Below are 17,039 nucleotides of genomic sequence, written 5' to 3' on the forward strand. Positions count from 1 at the left end.
CACCCCCGACAAGTGAAGGTTACAGTAACTAGAAAAGAGCTGATAACTTTCAAACGGCTGAACCGATTTTCTTGAATTATAGCTAAGAACACTCTCGATCAAGCCACCTTTTAAACAAAAAAACTAAATTGAAATCGGTTCATTAGTTTAGGAGCTGCGGTGCCACAGACAGATACACAGATACACACGTCTAATTTATAACACCCCTCTTTTTGGGTCGTCGGTTAAAAATTAAAAGTATTGACAATCTTGTTTGTAGTACAAGCTAGTACAAGTCTTTGAAGAGTACTTTAGTACATAATAACTACACAGTATAAGTAGGTACGTTGTTTGATTTGTTAGTCATCATTTAGAAGACTTACTATGAAGTGTGGTTCGATAAGTTTGTCACACTCGAAACATGATAAACAATGATAAAAACAAGTCTTCGACGTTTTATTCATGATATTACACAGTTAACATAAATCTAGAATTTCTAGATTCTTCAAAAACTCATAAGTACTTGCTAAGGTTTACTGAACGCTTCCTCATAGATGATGTACTTGGTGAGTAAACGTAACTATTTTTTAACCGACTAAATGTATGTACACCGATTATATTTTCGAGGTTTCTGGACCGATTTGCAAATATTTTTTAAAATCTACAGTATAGAAGTTTTCGTGGTGGTCCCATAAAAATTTCGCCATTCGACGACTTTAGAAAAAAAGTATAATTTACTTACGCTAGGTATAATTTCTCATAAAACAAAACAACGTGGCTATCGTTAACGGCGTCCACCTTCCGTTGCGTTAATAAAACTGCCTAATCAAAATTATTAAAGTACTTTATTATGACTCCCTTGGTTTTAATTAAAGAGAACAAAGGGACGCAGCACAGTTTATACAGGGTCAGATTTGGCATTTTTGTCCAAGATATTGTGTCTCACATTGACACATCTGGGACAAAGATAAAGAATAATTTTTTACCCGACTGCGGCAAAGCCAAAAGGAAGGGTTATGATTTTAGCAGTCTATGTATGTATGTATGTATGTGGGTATGTATGTTTGTATCCAGATTCTGTGTGTTCCACCGTAGCGCCTAAACTACTAGGCCGATTTTGATGAATGAGGTGTCATTCGATTCGTCGTAAAAGTCCGGGTGACATAAGCTACACTTTACAGGAAAAAAATTGACCTAACGGATGTTACATGAAAAAAAGTGGGGGTCTCCAAAATTTTTTTTTGCTATTGTATCGAGTGGGATGTCAAATGAAAGAAGAAAAAATTTTGAGTTCATAAATGTAAATGTACTACAACATTAAAATATACCAAGCGACAGAAATTTAGTTTTCAACTTTATCTTGTGAGTAGAAATAGTTTTTTCTTTAAATTCACTATAGGTAAGCGCTTGACCACAATCACACCGGATGGAAAGTGATGATGTGGTCTAAGATGGTACGCGTTTACCTAGGAGGTGCCTATATAGTTTAGATATAGTAAGTGCGTTGTATAATACTATCTTAAATTGTGTCAACAAATCCGTATTAACTTGAACCCCTCACATAACGGATTCCCCGCGCAATTCCCGCGAAAGGTTGAGGATATAAACTTTATAGCCTCTCACCAACGATCTCTTATGTGCCTCTCGCGATGACGACGTGTGGAATGAATTAATTTTTAGCTCCCTGCGTAGATCATAAAAATGTAGCACTTTCTGTTTGCCTCGTTCCGCATGTAATATAATATGGCCTAAGATGTTTAAACGTCATTAAATTCTCGTAGTTAGTTTAGTTGACGTAAATACTAAGGAGAGGGAGCCAGCGCGTGCCAGACCTTTGTTTTTCTATACAAGATAAAGTTAAAAACTAAAACCCGACTGCGATCGTCTTATTAAACGCTAAATATTATAGTAAAATTGTTTTTCTGTCTGTAGGACATTTATATTTATGAACTCAGAAATCAGAATTTTTTCCTCTATCATTTGACACCCCACTCAATACAAAAGCAAAAAAAAACTTTGGCGACTCCCACTTTCTTTCATGTAACATCCGTCAATTTTTTTGGTATAAAATATAGCCTATGTTACCTTTACGACGAATAGATTGACACCTCATTCATCAAAATCGGCCCAGTAGTTTAGGCGCTACGGTGGAACACACAGAATCTGGATACAAATATACACATATACATACATACATAGACTGCTAAAATCATAACCTTTCCTTTTGGCTTTGACGCAGTTGGGTAAAAAGCTGAAAATTTCTCTGCGTATTGTCCCCAACACAGGGAGGAACGATCAGCGACTATGAACTTTGGCTCATGGTGGCTTTGGGAGATAACAGGTTATAAAGGTCAACGGGAAGTACCCTATAGTTTTCTTGACAGACACGCCAGACAAACGGACAGACATATACAAAACAAAGTGATCGTGTACAAGGGTTCCTTTTTTCCTTTTAAGGTACGGACTCCTAGAAAAACCTCAATAGGCATCGCTGAAGCGATGTTGAGTCTACACAATAGTCTACATAACCCTCTTTGCGTTGCCCGGTAACATGCCTAATTAAATAATTAAACAAAATGGTCTCAGAATACTTGAATTAAGGGTGATTTAGGTAATTATGAAAACACCAATTAATTTCATGAAGTCTGGCCTTTTTAAGCGTCCATGGAAATCGATATTCTTTTTATTTTACAAAGAAATTATGGTCCCTTAATTAAATCTACCTTCATTAATTAAAACTGTTATTATTCGCTTGACTAGAGCGCGGAGTTTGATTTATGTGGGGTAAAAACGACGCACGACGGTTGGATGAAATGGGAATATTGGCCGGGATTTCCGGTTTCTGACATGTGGACAAATAGGGAAAACCGTAGTTCAAATGATTTAATATCGTAGTTCAAATTTGGATAGAGCGAAATGTTAGCGATGTTCTTCAAGCTCCATGGCTTTTAATAAGACGTTACAATATGTCGTATGAAATCAAATAATTAGAAATTAACTCTTCTTCTATGTATCTAAATATATTAAAGAAAAAGCTGACAGACTGATCTATCAAAACACAGTTCGCACCACTGCATGGACGGATCGGACTGAAATTTGGCATGCATATAGCTATTATGATGCAGACATTCGATAAAAAAGGATTTCAAAAAAATTCAAAAATTCAACCCCTAAGGGGGGAAAAATAGGGGGTTGAATATTGTGTAATCCATGCGGACGAAGTCGCGGGCGTAAGCTAGTTCTTGATCAATGGAGAAGCTGATTGACTGACTGACTGACTGATATATCAACGCACAGCTCAAACCACTGTATGGGTATGCAGATAGCTATTACATAGACATCCGCTAACAAAGGATTTTTGAAAAATCAACCCCAAAGAGGGTAAAAGAGGGGTTGTTGAGAAGCCCACGCGGACAAACTCGCGGGAATTTCATATACGATGTAATAAGTAACTTGTCTTGGTTAAAAGCTTTTAAGGGATTTCTTATCTCCCCTTGCCCGCATTTAATCGATGTGAAGTAAACCACACTAATGTGTGGGTAAAACGAATTTGTGCCAAATCGGTTTGTCCCGGATATCCGGCTTGCGGCGAGGGGTAAATAGGGCTAATGCGCGAATAAATACGGTGTTAAGTAAGACATTTTGCTAACTTCTCTATTAGGTACTAAGTATTTCTTTTAATTTTAGGGTTCCGTACCTCAAAAGGAAAAACGGAACCCTTACAGCATCACTTTGTTGTCTGTTTGTCTGAAAAATCGTATTTGTGGTTACATCATTAAAAAAAAAATTAAAATGTGTTTCAATTTTAAAAATAAGATAACTATACCAAGTGGGGTATCGTATGAAAGGGCTTTACCTGTACATTCTAAAACAGATTTTTATTTATTTTTATGTATAATAGTTTTTGATTTATCGTGCATGCACGGAACCCTCAGTGCACGAGTCTGGTTCGCACATTTTCAAATTAAAAAAGGAAAGGAAACAAGATAAAGTTGAAAACTAAAACCCGACAGCGAACGTCTGAACTCTGAATAAACGCTGAAATATTAGAGTAAAATTATTTTTCTGTCGTTTGGTACTTTAAATTTTATTTTCACAGTTTAATTTTATTTGTAACTAGCCGATGCCCGCGACTTCGCCCGCGTGGATTTAGGTTTTTTGAAATCCCATGGGAACTCTTTGATTTTCCGGGATAAAAAGTAGCCTATGTGCTAATCCAGGATATTATCTCTCTCCATTCCAAATTTCAGCCAAATCCGTCCAGTAGTTTTTGCGTGAAGGAGTAACAAACATACACACAGACACACACACACACACACATACAAACTTTCGCCTTTATAATATTAGTGTGATGTAACCACAAATTCACGGTTTTCGGAATTTTTCTTTACTTGTGCTATAAGATCTACTTACCTGCCAAACATGATTCTAGGTCAACGGGAAGTACCCTATAGGTTTTCTTGACAGACACGACGGACGGACGGACAGACAGACAACAAAGTGATCCTATAAGGGTTCCGTTTTTCCTTTTGAGGTACAGAACCCTAAAAACCCTGTAATATTTTACTCTGTATTCGTCTTAACCCTACTCTCCTGTAGGTAGAGTTATGCTAACAAAATATTGGATGTATTGAAAAAAGCTCCAGGTGAAATTTAAGTAGCTAGGTAGGTGAGGTCTAATGTGTTTGAAAGGTCAACAGTCGTATGTGGAGGACACTCAAACTCAGAACTTCGTGTAATGGTCAGTTATGTAAAGAACTTGAGACGATAGGGTTGTCAGCACGGCAGTTACTCCCTCAATTTTTTGCAAAGTATATTGACAAATTGTATTGGTAACAAGTGTAAATTAAAAATTTATAACACCCCCGACGATCCAAAGTATCTGAGTTTTCCAAAACATCATTTTCAATTAATAAATAATTATGTATTTAGGCAACGTCCATCTCGACAGCTTGACATTTATCTATTGACATAATATTATGAACCTAACGGTTATCTAACCTTCTTTTCTACAAGAAAACTAGAAAAGAGCTGATAACTCTTAAACGGCTGAACCAATTTTTTTAGATTATAGCTAAGAACACTCTCGATCAAGCCACCTTTCAAACAAAAAAAACTAAATTAAAATCGGTTCATTCTTTGGGCGCTACGATGCCACAGACAGATACACAGATACACAGATACACACGTCAAACTTATAACACCCCTCTTTTTGGGTCGGGGGTTAAAAAGCAAAGGTAGGTAAAGTCTAAGTTTGAAAGGGCAACAGTACTCAAAACTCTACTATGTGTAAAGGTGCCCACGCACTCGAACTGAACGTACGTCACTGCCGCGCGGCGCGGCTGGAGAGAATATCGTGCGGGGCGCTGACGCGACGCGCAGTTCCGCTGCAGTTCAGTTCAAGTGCGTGGGCACCTTTATGATCAGTAATATATGGAAATTTTGATAATAGGGATGTCGCCACGAGGCTATTTTCTCCCTCAATTTTTTTTACTATATTGACAAAATATTGGTAAAAAATCAGGTGAAAAAGTAGATAGGTAAAGTATGATTTGTTTGAAAGGTCCAAATATGTGGAGGGTACTCAAACTCTACTCTGTGTAATGATCAGTTATACGTAAGGATCTTTGGACGATAGGGTTGACAAAATATTAATATTAAGCAAAGGTAAGTAAAGTCTGAAGTGTTTGAAAGGTAAACAGTACTCAAACTCTACTCTGTCAGTTAGTGACGCAAGGAATTTTGCATGATAGGGTTGTCAACTCGTGGCTATTTACTTCCTTAATTTTTGAGTATAGTATATAGAAAAAGTATTGGTAAAAAATCATATTAAAAGGATTAAAAGTAGGTAGATAAAGTTTAATTTGTTTCAAAGGTCAAAAAGTGTGGAGGATACTTAAACTCTACTCTGTGTAATGGTCAGTAATGTAAGGAACTTTGGACGATAGGGGGACTTTTGTGGGAACCCTAGCCTCTTCACTAATGGAGTTTACTGAACTGGGAATGAGAGGGCTTTGGCGAACTAAAAGTACGATATAGGGTTCGGCAATAAGCGTTTTAACAATACGTAAAAGAAATATTTTCTCAATGTATTCTATAGGTATAGGGTATCTAAATAAAAGGATAAACTAACTGACTGACATATCAATAATATGTAACTTTAACTATTAGGTTTAAAAATTTGAGATTTTACATCATATTGCAACTTATCTCTATAACGTAGCTCATGCAGATATTATATAGTTTAAAAAACCCCCAGCCAAGTGCGAGTCGAATTCGCACACCGTGGGTTCCGTTCTACATAAGAAGTAAAACGTTAAGAATCACTTTTGTTAACAAACCGCAAAATTAACTTTGCCGGGGCAGGTCGCTAGTAAATAATATTAATAGACTTTGCGAAAGAATATTATACTTATTTCAAAAATAATATTTGGTATAAGTAAATAATGAAATGTTATTGTTACAGGTGGACAAACACAGACCTCTTCAAAGTAAATAACTGTTGGTAAGTAAATAAGTGCTTATAGTACAAATAATGATCTATACAGTATTTACTTTACGTTTTAATATTATTTCTTAGGTAAGAAGCAATTAGTAAGTACTCGTATGTAAGTACCTAGTACGTATTTACACATTTTTCGACTAAAAACTATGTTAATATAAGGAATTAGTATGTAAATATAAGGAAAATAACAATTTAATACTTTAAGTTCCAAAAATCTTAGCAATTCCTGAAAATGTTTCTAACATTTTTAGTTTAGGTACTTCAATAGAAAAAGTACCTATACCACATGGATGTTATACCTACACTAAAACTGATAGGTACATTCACTGAGCACATAATAATATTATACTTAGATAATTAGGTACCTACTAAAAATTATTAAACAAAAATATATTTTATTATTTTTGAATGAATGAATAAATTTGATGAAATTAAATTAATCCCACCAAAAACATTTCATGTAAAAAGGTGGCCAAGACTCACAAGTTCATAATGTTTTCACTGTTAAAAAGTTATGAGATCTCTAGTAGAGCCAAGCCCCTAGCTGAGCTTAGATTTGTGCTGGCCATGGGACCTATCCGAAGTCCAAAGTAATATAGCTCTTAAATGTTCTTGACTGTATCACATTTATAACAATAAATAACAAATCACTCTACTTACAAGCTCTGATTCTACAAACCCTATATCTTGGTAAAAAAAGGACGGCTTGGCCGTTTAATGCTCGTAAAACTATTACATGACATAACATATTTTAAGGCCTTAAGGAATAGTTTGTTCGACAATTACTAATTTTGTATTGTACTTCGTGATGGTCGCAGAAGCTATTCCGGGCTTTAAATGTCATTTCAGATAAAAAATCTACGAACTGTATACGGCCAAGCCGTACTTTTTTTACCAAGATATAGGGTTGTAGAATCAGAGCTTGTAAGTAGAGTGATTTGTTATTTATTGTTATAAATGTGATACAGTCAAGAACATTTAAGAGCTATATTACTTTGGACTTCGGATAGGTCCCATGGCCAGCACAAATCTAAGCTCAGCTAGGGGCTTGGCTCTACTAGAGATCTCATAACTTTTTAACAGTGAAAACATTATGAACTTGTGAGTCTTGGCCACCTTTTTACATGAAATGTTTTTGGTGGGATTTCATTTCTTTTTGGCAGGTGCCATAGATTTTTTGGATCTATTTTTTGTAGGTACATCATTTTCATGGCCCACTCTCTATCGTTACCTCTTTTTTTAAAAGCTTTTATTCAACTTGCAATGTACTCGTATGTAAATATGTTTGTTCGGGTGGAATCTTGCAACTCAATTTTGAAGCAGATATACCAAATTTCAGTCTTTTAGGACTTCAGGAAACATAGATACTTGGTACGTTTGATAAATCTGCCACGGACATCTTATCCTGAAAACTTTAGAATTCGAGCAACAGATTTTACAGATATGCATCTCATATACGAGAGGATGAAGGGGGACCCGATTTCTTAATTTATCTGTTGTTCATAATTCTTGAAATTCCTACTTAATGTCAAATTTCAGTCTTCTAGGACTTCAGAAAGTACCCTAGAATTTGTGACTAGAGGTTTTGAATGTCGATAAATCTGAAACTATAAAAGCTAGACAATTGATACTCAGTGCGTTTAATGAATCTGCCAAGGACATCTTATCCTGAAAATATCAGCATTCTAGCGATAGAATTTACAGATTTGCTTCCCCCATGCAGAGGCGTAGAGGGGTGAAATTTCCAATTTCTTAATTTTCCTGTAGTTTGTATGCAATTTCTAGTCTACATACCAAATTTCAGTCTTCTAGGACTTCGGGAAGTACCCTAGAATTACAGACTAGAAGTTTTGACTGTCAATAAATCTGAAACTATAAAAGCTAGACAATTGATACTCAATGCGTTTAATCAATCTGCCAAGGACATCTTATCCTGAAAATATCAGCATTCTAGCGACAGAATTTACAGATTTGCTTTTCTCATAAGAGGCGTAGAGGGGGGGAAATTCCAATTTCTCAATTTTCATGTAGTTTGTATGTAATTTCTAGTCTACATACCAAATTTCAGCCTTCTAGGACTTCGGGAAGTACCCTAGAATTACAGACTATGAATTGTGATGATCATCAGTGAGGGACGAAAACGGCGTATTTTAGGTATCAATAAATCTGTAACCATAAAAGCTAGATATTTGATACTTTAGTATATTTGGTAAATTTGCTAAGGACACCTTATACTGAAAATTTCAGCTTTCTATCGTCATCCAGACCGAAGTTATGACGGGTCGAAAATACGGCGAAACACTTCGAGAAAAAGGTACGTAGCGCCCCGGCCGCCGTTTGGCTCGTCTTGGCGGGGGCACTGCCGTGCCCCCTGATATATATGTATATTTATTTAATGAATTCAATATACTTAAGTTTTTAACTTGAAGCTAAGAAAATAATCTAATGAAATACGTATTTCAATATACACAACACGTATTATATAATATATACACACAACATGTATCTTCACAATACTGAAATTGGCTTTGTAAACCAAATTCTACGCACAAAAATAACGAAAGATTTTTTGAAAAGTATGAAGAGCCTCAAGCAAAAAGGTCTTTATACCTAACGAAACGAAATATTTCCAAAATATACGGTCTACATAGTATTTTACAAAAACGCAAATAAAAAAGCCTTTTATATACCTAGAAAAACTTTATTTTCATTCCATTAACCTCTTTTCAGGTAGGGAAAGTTTTCGAATAAATTCAACGTTATGAATGGAATGTTTCCGATACCAACATAAAAACTATTATGTAACTCAAATACAGTTTTTCAACTTTAACTCAACTTTAATCTTTGGCTCGGAAAAACTTTTGAACTTTAGAGAAAGTTTGACAATTTTCGCAAATAGAATTCTGTTAGATGCCTCTTAGTCGCATTGTTTCCTCTTTGACTTCTTTTTGGTTTAATGTTAGCTATCCGAGTTGGTGTTTTTTTGGATTTTATGATATTTTAAGAGTTTTGGACCTTAAAAAGGAAAAAAGGATCAAGAAAGGAACCACGAAACCCCAATGTATTAATGTATTTTTTTGATTTAAATATTCAGATACAAGTTAGCATTTGACTGCAATCTAACCTTAACCAAGGAGTAACGTAGGCTACTTTTTAACCGACTTTAAAAATGGAGGACTTGTGTTTTTCTACCAATGCACTGATATCTCCGAGATTTCTGAACCGATTTACGTAATTATTTTTTTAATCGATAGAGAAACTTTACGACATTGTTCCATAAAAATTTGGATTCCAACTCCTCAATCCTGATGCTGCAGGGGATCTGACCAATCCACGCGGGCGAAGCTGCGGGCATCATCTAGTCTTTCTCTATTTCTGTTTCTATAACTTGTAACCACGAGAATCACCAACTATAATAGATCAATTTTCCTGCCAATATGTCTATCAGAAGCGTCGGTTTCTATCGCCCAGCCGTAAATAATCTTCGGACGGATTCTCCCGAAACTAAAATTAACCACTCGTTGATAGATAAAATGCGAAACGTAAATCTCGAATGGATTACTGCTATCGTCAGATTTGCGTTTTACGCTTAACAATGTAACGTAAATGTGTTTACGTCATACCCATATATAATATTAGAGCCTCGATAGCTCAACGGTTGAGAAGCGGACTGAATTCCGAAAGGTCGGCGGTTCAAACCCCACCCGTTGCACTATTGTCGTACCCACTCCTTGCACAAGCTTTACGCTTAATTGGAGGGGAAAGGAGAATATTAGTCATGATTAGCATGACTAGTATAGTTAGGTATATCAAAGGAAAAGTTGACTGACTGACTGATCTACCAACGTACAGCTTGCTCAAACTACTGGAAGGATCGGGCTGAAATTTAGCGGACAGATACTTTATGTCAGTCAGTCAGTCAGATTTTCCTTTTTAACCCCCGACCCAAAAAGAGGGGTGTTATAAGTTTGACGTGTGTATCTGTGTATCTGTCTGTGGCATCGTAGTTCCTTAACTAATGAACCGATTTTAATTTTGTTTTTTTGTTTGAAAGGTGGCTTGATCGAGAGTGTTCTTAGCTATAATCCAAGAAAATCGGTTCAGCTGTTTGAAAGTTATCAGCTCTTTTCTAGTTACTGTAACCTTCACTTGTTATAAATTTTTAATTTACACTTGTATATATTTGGATTACTGTACTACGCATGAACACCTAGTAGTTTTTCTGGTAGGTAAGTGTCCTCAATAAAAACTTCAGGAAAAATCATACGCATATTTTCCGCATCAGAGAACTCTCAATAGGCAGAGGCATTTATATTTTTTCACAGCAACCGGCATTCGATTTCCGGACCATACTCAGTTCGTTTCCGGTACAAAACAAAGCGTTCACGGTACGAATGGTTTCATAATGTATAGCTATTGTATTATCCCATGACAATCGGTAATAAAGATCGATATGTTACAGTCAAACTAAACTTATCCAGTCAATACTACTTTTAACTAAAAAAAAAAATGGTCAGGTGCGAGTCAGACTCGCGCACCGAGGGTTCCGTAAGTAGTCACTACGGAGAAAGTAAGGTAAGAATCACGTTTGTTAACGAACCGCAAGACTTTGTCTATAGAGGTTTTATTGTTAATATTAAAAATAAAAAAACCGGCCAAGTGCGAGTCAGACTCGCGCACTGAGGGTTCCGTACTCGGGTATTTTTTCCAACATTTTGCATGATAAATCAAAAATAGACAGACAGACAGACAGACAGACGGACGGACGGACGGACGGACGGACGGACGGACGGACCGACAGAGAGACAGACAGACAGACAGATAGACAGACTATAGTCAGCGCTATTAGGGTTCCGTAGCCAAATGGCAAAAAACGGAACCCTTCATGGGCGAGTCCGACTCGCACTTGGCCGCTTTTTTATTATTAGACCACAATTATTTCGGATTTTATGATTGGTAAACTTCAAAGATAAGGCCCCCTCACCCCTCGATCTCTGAGTAGGCGTAGATAAACGAAACTATAAATTCGAATCAAAGGAATGTGTTTCGAAAACATTTTCGAATTGATTTCGAATGTTTACAACATTTTGTGATTGGTTGATTACTCAAAATGATTAATACCAACTGAATTTTTTGTCTCTGTCTTTTGTATTGGATTACGTAACAGAAAGGGACTTTTACTAACTTCTCTCCATGGATCGAGTTTAAATAAATCTGTTTGGTGTCTTATCAGCTACCATGGTACAATGTCACAAATCACACGTATCATACGTGTGATTACCAGTGACGTAATATGATTATATTCACTATACAATTAGATGAAGATTAAAGAGAATCACAGCGAATCAAGATACCTACCTACTTATCTATTAGCGTGGGTTGGTATTTGCCGCCTACATGAGGTCTTTAGGCTGTCTTTTTAAACCCCGACCCAAAAAGAGGGGTGTTATAAGTTCGACGTGTGTATCTGTGTATCTGCCTGTGGCATCGTAGCTCCTAAATTAATGAACCGATTTTAATTTAGTTTTTTTTCGTTTGAAAGGTGGCTTGATCGAGAGTGTTGTTAGCTATAATCCAAGAAAATTGGTTCAGCCGTTTGAAAGTTATCAGCTCTTTTCTAGTTACTGTAACCTTCACTTGTTATAAATTTTTAACAGGGCTCTCTCCGTCACTCGTTTCATACAATCGTAGTTCCAATTTCATTTGAATATTAAGCAACCAAAGTCCATGAAATTTTGCAGACATATTCTAGAAACTAATATTTCTGTGTCTGTGGTGTTTTAGATTTTTCTAAAAATATGTAGTTTTGATATTACAGGGGCCCAAAGATTTGTATGAAATTTTTTAAGACCGCGTAACTTTGAAACCGAATATTTTAACAGAAATCTGGAAAACCACAGACATAGATATTAGTTTCTAGAATATGTGCAAAATTTCATGGACTTTGGTTGCTTAATATTCAAATGAAATTGGAACTACGATTGTATGAAGCGAGTGACGGAGAGAGCCCTCTTAATTTACTCTTGTTACCAGACTGTGCTGCATTGCTAAACTTTATGATCGCTTGATTAAAGAAGTACAAAAATTTCAAACCCCTATTTTACCCCGTTACGGGTTGAATTTTCAAAAAACTGAATTAGCGGATGTCTACGTCATAATAGCTCTCTGCATGCCAAACAGCCCAACCCATCTAGTAGTTTGAGCTGTGCGTTGATCAGGCAGTCAGTCCCTGTCAACAGTCAGTTTTATATATTTAGAAGGACTTAATCACACTAATATTATAAAGGCGAAAGTTTGTATGTGTGTGTGTGTGTGTGTGTGTGTGTGTGTGTGTGTGTGTGTGTGTGTGTGTGTGTGTGTGTGTGTGTGTGTGTGTTTGTTACTCCTTCACGCAAAAACTACTGGACGGATTTGGCTGTAGAATGGAGATAGAAAATATCCTGGATTAGCACATAGGCTACTTTTTATCCCGGAAAATCAAAGAGTTCCCACGGGATTTCAAAAAACCTAACCCCACGCGGGCGAAGTCGCGGGCATCGCCTAGTTGTTTAAAATGTGTAATCAGATTCCGATATTATTTGCTGTTCCATAGTCTCAACTCTATGCCAACCTTCACTGAAGAATACCGATCCTTTTCCAAACGAGCCACACATATTTTCCCGTGAATTAATCCCATAAGATACCTCCTTTCAGCACAAGTGTAGAAAGCTCCTTCTTTGCATAATTTATGAAATTTATTCTCGAATATTCGCGCGCTTTCGGTATTTTTTCCACTCTAATGCATGTTTTATGTTGAGAAAGCGTTGGAATTGAATATTCATAATGACTTGTTCGCATCACTCCAGTTACTGACTGACTACTCTTTTTAGGGTTCCGTATTTTAAGAGAAAAAAAAGAAAGCCTTATAGGACTACCTACTCTTCGCTGTCTGTCCGTTGCACGTTGAGGAGTTCCGAAACTATTCATCAAATCTTCACCAAACTTATATATATTAGGTATACTCGGGATCAATTAATAGTATATTAAAAAAAAAACTGTGAAAATCGGTTCTTTGACGGAGTTGTGGAGTTTTTCGCAGATTTTATAAATTATTATTAACCTTCCTGTATAATCTGTCTTTCTATTGGTGAAAACCGTTTGAAATTCCATACAGCCAGTAGTTTCTGAGATTCCGAACAAACATGAACGTAGTGCGCCGGTGGATTTTAAATTATTATAGTAATAATTAGTAGCTTATGCCCGCCGCTTCGTCCGTGTGGACTACACTTTCAAACCCCTAAGGTATTGAATTTTCAGAAATCCTTTCTTAAGGAATATCTACGTCATAATAGCTATCTGAATGCCAAATTTCAGTTCAGTAGTTTGAGCTGTGCGTTGATTGATCAGTCAGTCAGTCCGTCAGCTTTTCCTTATACATATACAGATATACTCATATTATATAGTTTCCTTGACATAAAGGTACAAACACATAGGAGTCCATGGGGACTTCACCTAATTAACTGAGTCAACAATAACTTAATAGTAATCTGAAGTGCGTACATTATCTTGAGCAGATATCATAGCTACTATCAATTACTAGATAATAATATGATATATCTTGGCGGGGATAACAAAATATTTCGCCATATTAAAACGTTATGGTGATAAAATAATAATTGGATTAGAATTTAATTTTAGAACATCTAAAATCTAAATTGTTAAAACAATGAACCTAAAACTAAAAACCTTAAAAATTTAATATAATAACTAAAATATTATTATTAAAAGACCCTTTAGGCAAGGTTCCGAAGATACTGGCAGTGTTCCCCCTTTGAATAGCTCCTGTGATGTCGACTAACCTTTTTGATATTACTCTAAAATGCCTTATCGGTAACGCTAGGACCCCACGGACCAAGGGTCTCGACACCGAATGGGACAAAATCATATTCGGAGCCTAGACCCCTGTATTTGCAATCTTTAGCTTTTTCAGCCGCTTCACAAGTCGCACCAGCTCTGTTATTGGTTCCATGTAGATGGGAAGGGGCCATTATTATAAATAATAATTGTATAGTATAATTTAATAATGATGAACTATAACTGTTTAGTGTTATACTGTTCTTAATATGATTAACTAGCTGATGCCCGCGACTTTGTTCGCGTGGATGTAGGTTTTTTAAAATTCCCGTGGGAACTCTTTGATAAAAAGTAGCCTATGTGCTAATCCAGGGTATAATCTATCTCCATTTTAAATTTCATCCCAATCCGTCCAGTAGTTTTTGCGTGAAGGGGCAACAAACATACACACACACACACACACACACACACACACACACACACACACACACACACACACACACACACACACACACACACACACACACACACACACACACACACACACACACATACAAACTTTCTCCTTTATAATATTAGTGTGATGTGATGTAATTACCTGTTCTATTTTGCGTTATGGTGAAGGAAAACATCTTAAGAAAACTGCATGCATCACAGTTCTCCATGATGGTCTCATAGGTGTGTGAATTCTGAGAGGAGATCCATGTTCAGTATTGATGATGATGATATATATATTGGGCTAAATGTGAATTTGGGGTAATTCCAAAAATTAATTTTTTCCACAAAAACGTAGCGTTATTAGACTCAAAATTCAAAATCAAAGTCGATATCACCCCAATACATATTATTACAATAACGATATTAATTCATCACCATTTCTCTTATTGGGTAGCATAATAATCAATTAGTCTGGCTTGTACCTACTAATTACTAAATACTCAGTAATTATATTAGGGACCTATTGATAACTGGCTAGTTTATTCACTTGCATATCAGGAACCAAAAAAAAAAATCAAATCGCGAAAAAAGTGGCTGGGTCCAAAAAAAAAAAAAACAAATTTCTTGACGTTGGGTTGGTTGAATTTAACCCTCACACCTTGGAAAGCATGTTAAACCGATGTTTCTGTTGTTGCTCTGTGCTTAATTTTTCTCCGGTTGCATCGAATTGCCGTCCTATCGAACTATGAGAGTGAGGGAATAGAGAAAGCACACACTCATTGTGCACTAATCCTGCGCTTCCGTTACAAGTGTAAATTAAAAATTTATAACACCCCCGACAAGTGAAGGTTACAGTAATAACTAGAAAAGAGCTGACAACTTTCAAACGGCTGAACAGATTTTCTTGGATTATAGCTAAGAACACTCTCGATCAAGCCACCTTTCAAACAAAAAAAAACTAAATTAAAATCAGTTCATTAGTTTAGGAGCTACGATGCCACAGACAGATACACAGATACACACGTCAAACTTATAACAAAAATTGGCCGCAGTTGCTGAAATTCGGTCGGGATGTAGCCTTGTATTACATAATTTATTATTATCATTGTTCATGAATTTAGTACGCGTTTGCGAAGCGAAGCAGTAATTACGTTGGTTCCATGCAATTGAGCGCGCGGACGATAAACTGGATGACTTGCCTAAACCCAAGGCTGGGCCCACTAGGCCCACGCTCATTGCTCCATATTTAACAGGGCTCTCTCTGTCACTTACTCCATACAATTGTAGCCCCAATTTGCAGATATATTCTAGAATCTAATATCTATGCCTGTGGTTTTCCAGATTTCTGTTAAAATATTCGGTTTCAAAGTTAGCCCCTATCCAGGCCCAAATCTTTGAGCCCCTGTAATTTTAAAACTACATATTTTTAGAAAAATCTAAAACACCACAGGCACAGATATTAGTTTCTAGAATATGTCTGCAAAATTTCATGGACTTTGGTAGCTTAACATTCAAATGAAATGGGAACTACGATTGTATGGAATAAGTGACGGAGAGAGCCCTGTTAACATAGGGCCCTAACTGCGTATGCAAGTTTGGGTCGCTTCTTTATCCCGAATTTACCGCACGATTGCTCTGTCTAGATGGAGTTTATGGAACGAATATAGCTTGTGTCACTCTCCAGGTCTTTAAATAGGTAATACAAAACCTGGTTGCTTAATATTCAAATGAAATTGGAACTACGTTTGTATGGAGCGAGTGACGGAGAGTCGTTTACCACGAGATCAAAGTTGTCGGACTACTGTGTCTCACTTTATACTGTGGTATGGTGTAGAGTTGATTCAAGACGACCGGATTAACTACGCATTATCTTTGTCTTCACCTCACTTAATCGACAACGCAATAGGTATAGTTCGGTAAATGTTTAGTGCCTACTAACCACAAAACGTAATCTTATCATGAGTACCAAGATAGTTTACACGTATGAGCAAAATACTTGAGAATGTTATTGAAGACGCAAATAATAATGACTTGGTTACACAGTGCTAGCTACTAGCCTGCTAGTGGACAGCTACTGTTATAGTCACTCGCATAGCTCAATAGAATAGAATAGAATAGATTTTTATTCAAATAAACTTTTACAAGTGCTTTTGAATCGTCAAATAATTTACCACTGGTTCGGAATGCGGTTCCTACCGAGAAGCGGTACCTACTAGATACCAGCTGATCCGAATGTTTTTGACTAAAATCCATCTTCAAAGCCAACTTTCATTAACTAGGAATA

At 36.4% G+C, this 17,039-nt stretch overlaps 1 protein-coding gene across 1 annotated transcript in view; it reads left to right on the forward strand.

Moving 5' to 3' along the window:
- Positions 1-17,039, forward strand: part of LOC123877640 (5-hydroxytryptamine receptor 1-like) — a 129,391-nt gene that overhangs the window by 66,252 nt on the left and 46,100 nt on the right. Inside the window, exon 2 of the mRNA XM_045924471.1 lies at positions 6,446-6,484. The gene's annotated coding sequence lies outside the window, so the exon portion shown is untranslated. The remainder of the gene's footprint in view (positions 1-6,445; positions 6,485-17,039) is intronic.

The sequence above is a fragment of the Maniola jurtina genome, chromosome 24, assembly GCF_905333055.1.
Source record: "Maniola jurtina chromosome 24, ilManJurt1.1, whole genome shotgun sequence".
Lineage (NCBI taxonomy): Eukaryota > Metazoa > Arthropoda > Insecta > Lepidoptera > Nymphalidae > Maniola > Maniola jurtina.